This window comes from Apodemus sylvaticus, chromosome 23, assembly GCF_947179515.1.
Source record: "Apodemus sylvaticus chromosome 23, mApoSyl1.1, whole genome shotgun sequence".
Taxonomy (NCBI): Eukaryota; Metazoa; Chordata; class Mammalia; order Rodentia; family Muridae; genus Apodemus; species Apodemus sylvaticus.
The window spans coordinates 32,383,767-32,390,946 of NC_067494.1; positions in this window are offsets into that span (position 1 = coordinate 32,383,767).

The following is a 7,180-nucleotide window of genomic DNA, read 5'->3' on the forward strand; positions in this document are numbered from 1 at the left end:
TTTATATGTGCATGTGATATAGATAGATAGATAGATAGATAGATAGATAGATAGATAGATAGATAGACAGATACATAGATAGATAGGTTATGGAATGGCCATAGGGGGTTTAAGGAGTCTACAGCATAGAAGTATCACAAAGGCAGAGGTAGAGAGTTGGTTCAGATGCAGTTGACCAGATAAGATATTAAGAAGGCTGCAGCTAATGGCATGGTCAGGCTCAGGGTTGAATGGTATGGCAAAGGATAAAGTACAGAATCTTCGAGCTGGGAAAGGGTGGTGATGAACATATCATGATGAATAGACAACAGAGGTAGGAATTGAAGCATGTGTTAATAGCAGTCACTGAAGGACCATCAGAAGTTCCTGCTTGTTGGTCAAGAAATACACACATGGGAGTCTGTTGGAAGGTTGGTGATAGGCATCACCATATAGAGCTCCATGTGCTTCTCTTTATGTGTCTAGGTGAGGGTGATGCATGCTTGATCAAGACCCTCTACTCATGTGTCTGATTAATTCTGATATGTTTATAAGTGCTGTCTTCTAAATGTTAGAAATAAATTATTCAACTTTTTTTTTTGTCTACGGATGGTGCTGGAAAGAATGAATGCCTATTTGTAGAGGAGATGCCCAGGTATCAACTTGTTGTCTGTAAAATGTAGCTACTTCAGGCAAGATCCAGTCTGAAAACCACCATTTTACATAATTAACCTACAGCAGGGCACAGCTTGACACCATAGGATCATAGGGAAAGAGTGAGAAAGGCAACAGGAACAAGGAAAGATGGAGTCACTGATGTCAATGTCCCTTTATATCCTGATGTGTGATGGAGGAGGCATGGAGACTGTCAGTTTTAATATTTCACACTATGTTTAGTTGGAAGTGAGATGGCATAGAATATCAACACCATCAGAAGATTTGTTAGTGTGTGTTGTGTGTTGTGGTGTGTGTTGTGGGGTGTGTGTGTGTGTGTTGTGGTGTGTGTGTGTGTATGTGTGTGTGTGTGTTTGATGTAGAAGAGATGAGCACAGTCAGACTACATTCCATGAATGACTCTCTGTGAGGAGAGTTAGGAGAGTATTTGAGACAAGCCTTGGAACCTGTTTTCCTCTTAAAACTGGGACTGTTCATGGAATGAGCTTCCATGCCCCTCCCAGGTATAAACAGCGGTGGGGTTGCTCCAGATTACACATTGCTGCTCAGTAGAGTGGCTAAGAAGTGTTTCCAAGCATGGCTTCCTTGTGGCTGTATACAGTCATGGGAACTTTGCTCATGTGACCTTGCTTAACGCAAGGGTCTGAGGCTTTGAATAAAGAGGGCTATTGCCTGAGACTTCAATCTCATTTTATTCTCTGCCCTCCCTGCTTAGGGCCACCACCTAGAGTAACAAGTTCTACATCAGTGGAGACCTGAAATCTGCCACAACCTAGGAGAGTGATGGCCCTGCAGGTGAAGGTGAGTGAGAATGATGGGGTGAAAATCAGGGGAGGCTTTGTCTTACCTCATGCTTGTGCACCATTTCTTTTTTTTTTTATTAGATATTTTCTTTATCTACATTTCAAATGTTATCCCCTTTCCTCATTTCCCCTCCAAAACACCCTATTCCATCTCCCCTCCCCCTGCTCATCAATCCCCCACTCCCACTCCTGATTCCCTGTCCTGGCATTCACATACACTGGGGTATTGAGCCTATGCAGGACTAAGGGCCTCTCTTCTCAATTCTTAAAGGAAAGAGCAAAACTGCAAAAATAGAAACTTTTAGATACTCTGACCCTTATGCTGAATTCATAATTTCCCTTATTTTTTGATGTTTTTATTGAATATACTCTTCATTTACAATTCAAATTTTATGCCCTTTCCTAGTTTCCCCCCTCCCAGAAAACCCCTAAACCATCCTCCCACCACTTGGCTCCAAGAAGATGCCCCTCCCACTGATCAAGCACCATTTGTTAAAAATGCTGTCTTTTTCCCACTGGATGTTTTTAACTCCTTTGTCAAATATCAAGTGACCATAGGCATGGGTCTTCAATTCTATTCCATTGATCTTCCTGTCTGTCTCTATACCAATACCATACAGTTTTTACAACTAGTGCTCTGTAGAAGAGTTTCTTAGAGTTTTCTGAGATTTTTTAGATGCTTGAAGTTCTCGTCATACAGATCTTTCACTTGCTTGGTTATAGTCATACCAAGGTATGTAATAGTATTTGTGAAGGGTGCCGTTCCCCTAATTTCTTTTTCAGCTTGTTTATCCTTTGAGGAGAATACTACTGATTTCTTTAAGAATACTACTGATTTCTTTAAGTTTATATCCAGGTACTTTGCTGTTTGTTTTTTTTTTTTAACAGCTTTAGAAGTTCTCTGGTGGAACTTTTGGGGTCACCTAAGTTTGATCATATCATCTGCAAATAGTGATGTTTTGACTTCTTCCTTTACAATTTGTGTACCTTTGACCTCCTTTTGTTTTCTAATTGCTGTAGCTAGAACTTCAAATATGTTATTGAATAGATAGGGAGATAGTGGGTAGCCTTGTCTGGGCCCCGATTTTAGTGGGATTGCTTCAAGATTTTCTCCTTTTAGCTGATGTTGGCTACTGGTTTGCAATATATTGCTTTCAATGTGTTTAGGTATGGGCTTTGTATTCCTGATCTCTTCAAAACTTTTAAAATGAAGCGGTGCTGAATTTTGCCAAATTCTTTTCAGCATCTAATGAAATGATCATGTGGTATTTTTTCTTTGAGTTTGTTTATGTAGTGGATTTCATTGGTGGATTTCTGTATATTGAACCATCCCTGCATCCCTAGGATGAAACATACTTGATTGTGGTGAATTATAGTTTTGATGTATTCTTGGATTCCATTGTCAAGAATATTATTGAGTATTTTTCCATCAATGTTCATAAGGGAAATTGTTCTGAAGTTCTCTTTCCATGTTTGTTCTTTGTTTTGTTTAGGTATAAGTGTTAGTTTGACTTCATAAAATGAATTGGGTTGTGTCTCGTGTGTTTCTATTTTGTGGAATACTTTAAAGAGCATTGGTATTAGGTCTTCTTTGAAGATCTGGTTGAATTCTTAACTAAACCCATCCTGTCCTGGGCTTTTTTGGTTGGAAGGCTCTTAATGACTGCTCCTACTTCCTAGGGATGTATGGAACTATTTAGATGGTTTATCTGACCCTGTTTTAACATTGGCACTTGGGATGTGTCTAGAAAATAATCCATTCCATCTAGATTTTCCAATTTTGTTGAGTATAAGTGTTTGAGGTGGGATCTGATGATTTTTTGAATTTCCACAGTTTCTGTTGTTATGTCTCCCTTTCCATTTTATTAATTTAGGTAGTACCTCTGTACCCACTGTACTCTTCCTAAGGGTTTATCTCTCTTTTTGATTGTTTTTCAAAGAACCAGCTCCTGGTTGTGTTGATTCTTTGTATAGTTCTTTGTGTTCTTATACGGTTGATTTTGGCCCTGGGTTTGATTATATCCTACTATTTCTTGTATTCTGTTACTGATGCCTGTGTCTATGACTCCTAATTTCTTTCCAAGGTTTTCTATCTCCAGAGTTATCTCCTCTTGTGATTTCATTATTGTCTCTACTTCCATTTGTAGGTCCGGGATGGTTTTGTTCAGTTCCTTCACTTGCTTGTTTGTGTGTTACTGTAATTCTTTAAGGGATTTTTGCATTTCTATTTAAGAGCTACTACCTGTTGACCCATGTTCTCTTGTGTTTCTTTAAGGGATTTTTGTGTTTCCTCTTTAAGGGATTCTACATGTTGACTCACAGAAGGAACAGAAAAGGAGTAGTATTTGGGAGGGCAGGGGTTTTGGTGTTGTTGGGTAGCAGTCTCACTGGGCCCCCAAAACCAGGTCTGGGACTCCAGAGTTGGGAAAAGGTTCTTACAAACTTCTCAGAGTGCAGTGGGTTCTTTAGGATGGATCAGGAGATGGTGTCATTGCTGTTGTACACCCACCATGAGTCTACACCCTCTTTCAATTCTACTGGTGATAAAATATTTGCCATTCAAAAAGTAACTCTTTTTGAAAAGTATTTAGTTAATGTTGTAATTAGGTGAAATAATAATATAAATCGTAAGACTTTTCAAAATCTGTTTGTATATGAGTAATGAACCTTTCAAAAACTTTATGTAAATCCACACTGTTATCTTTATTATAATAATCATTGAAACATCTTTACTTTTTGTAGAGTAGTTAACAGGAAAGAGTGTATCTTCATAAATACAGGAGAGATGGCATATTTGGATACATTTATAGGATAACATGTCATGTAATATTAAAATAAAAATAAATGTATGTGCTGATCTATAATTTTCTTGAAGATACAGATGGCAGATAACCTGGACAGTGCTTCCTGTTAGTTCTTGTTAAAAGAAATCTTTTTACAAAGACATCAAAAACTTAATGAGGAAATAGTTTTCATCATTTACTTCAAACATTTTTATCTTTTTATAAGAACGATAAGTATAATAAAAACACCCACAGTGGTGTTAAATAGTCATAAAAGCCTATAATATTAGTTTGTGTTACAGTGACTAGGCTGAGTCAGTCAATAGTGATAATGAGAGGGAAAGGAACAATGATATTGCAGGGAAAATCTACTCAAGCCTCAGTGTTGTCCAAGGCATCTCTCTCTCTCTCTCTCTCTCTCTCTCTCTCTCTCTCTCTCTCTCTCTCTCTTTCTCTCTCTCTCTCTCTCTACCTCTCTCTCTCTACTGATGTTCCCTCAGGGCCCAGGGCCCACTCTACTGGTATGCTGCTGTCTACACAGAAACTTGTGCCACAGTCTGAGTCTGCTCTCTCCTCTCTCATTGACTGTTTTTCATTGAGTCCAGCAGGATTTCTTTAGGCCCAGATCTGTTCATCTTCTGCTAACCTGTCCCTCTTGGTACAGATTTCCTCTACTCTATGTCCTGAAGCTCTGAGTTTAACAGAACACCTCTCTGAGTTACATCCAGGTGTGCTCTGTCTGTTTCAGCCTTAATGAGAGTTCCAAGGAACAGATGAAAATTTAACATCTTGAAGATCTCTCCTAGGCTCTGGCACCCCTTTCGTAGCAGCAGGAATCTATTTTCAGAACCTACATGGTGACCTATAACTGTCAACTCTAGGTTCAGATCTGATGCCATCTTTTGGCCTCTTCAGACACCAGACTTATACATGATGCACAGATATATATGGAGCAAAAACACCAACACACATAAAAATAAAAGAAATTCTAGACTTGAAGTGGGTCTATATCTGTGATAACCTGAATTTGTTGATGTGGAGAGGAATAGATGTGGGAGTCTTTTGAATTTGGGGCTGGAAACACTACTTAACTTATACTCAGAGAGAAGGGATTTGTTGGATATATAGCATTTAGGGCTGAGTGGTCCAAGGTCTCTCACTGTCTGGCTGTGGGTTGCTAATTCAAACAAGGCATTTGTAAACACAGTCTTTGTGTTCACTGAGCTCATCATTCCTGGACATGTGTGTGTTGATCATGTTCACAGCCCCCACATTCCCCTCACTCTTTTCAGATCCACTCTCACCACCCCCCAACTTTCTGTCTTTGTAAAAATGATATTTTAGTGATGAAGAGATGTTGCAGTAGTTAAGATCACTGGATGCTATTCATGAGTACCTGAGTTCAATTCTTAGCACTCACATTTTAGCTCATAATTATGTGTAACTCCAGTTCTAGGGTCTCAGTTGTCTCTCTGGCTTCTTTCAGCATTTCATGACATGGTGCCCATACGTATGTGCAACCATCAACTGATCATAACAATAAACACTGAAGATGAAAGCATATAATAACAAGAAATCTTTAAGCTAGTGAAGCAAAACTTACTACTGTAAAGACTGGATCAGCTGTTTCTTCTTCATGATGGCTCCTGTGCCTTCGGGGCAGGGCATATGACATAGATGTGCCATTTGTATTCTGCAGACACGTTCTCTGCGCTTTGACCAAAACCAGCACATTTCTTTTTTTTTTCTTTCTCTTTTGGTTTTTCAAGACTAGATAGATATCTATGTATAGTCCTGCCTGTGCTGGGACTCTCTTTGTAGATCAGAGAGGATCCTCTAACTCGTACATCTGCCTGTCTCTGCTTCTAGAATGCTGGGATTAAGAGCATGAGCCAGCAAGCCCATCCAACAACACATTTCTAATCAACATATATGAAATAAAACAAAAGGGATATGAATAAATAATGATATGCATACCCAATGGAAAGCAAGAAAGGTTGAGTATGTCTCAGTAGGAATTTAATATGGAACAGAAACAGTAAAGAAATTCAATGGAAACAAAGACCTTTCAAACGTTTACTGAATTTCACAGATCATTATACAGAAAAAGAACAGAAAGAATGCTACAAACATGTAATCACAAATGAAATAGAATCCCAAAACCCTTGTAAAGAAATATAATCACAAGAGAATACTCTGAAAGTATTCTGAAATTTTCTAGTAAAAATGGTATAATATTGAAAGCACCCGTTCACAGCAACCTGAACACCTGTAAACCAATCACATGAAGACAATTTACAAACATCTGAGAAGAAAGAGATCCCTTTAAAGACATTAAGTCAGCAACTAGACATCTGGGACCTGCTGTAAGAACCTTCTAGTAAGGACATTGGAGCATGCACATTACTGCTCCAAGAGAATTCAGCAGAGAAGACTGCTCAGATATTTAAAAAAATTAATCAGTTACTTTACTTTATATCCTGACTGCAGTTCCCCTCTGTGCTTTGTCCAGTATGTAAATCCCCACCACAGGTGTTTAAGCCAATAGAAACTCTTCATTAGCTGGTCCTGATTATTCAAAAAGTTAGGAATCCCAGTGTAGAATGAAGCCTTTCCCAGGGAGAGCTTTTAAATGCAAAAACCATGTTCACTGTAGACATACCTCAGTTAACAGGAACAGTTAGCCAGAAGCAGAACTAGAAAAGCCAAAAAGTGAAGCTATTACAATTAGAGACATTCTCAGAACTGTGGACCTAGGTGGATGAGGTCATTGTTTTCATTCACTTCCATCATGGAGTGAGTTGTGCTAAGGTCTGGGGACCTGCTGTCATCACCACTGACCTCTACTAAACAAACAGTCCTCAATTTCTGATTCCTCTGCTTAGTTGTTGCAGCTTTCCTTTAATGATGCCTCAGATATATAATGCCCATCTCTGTGAT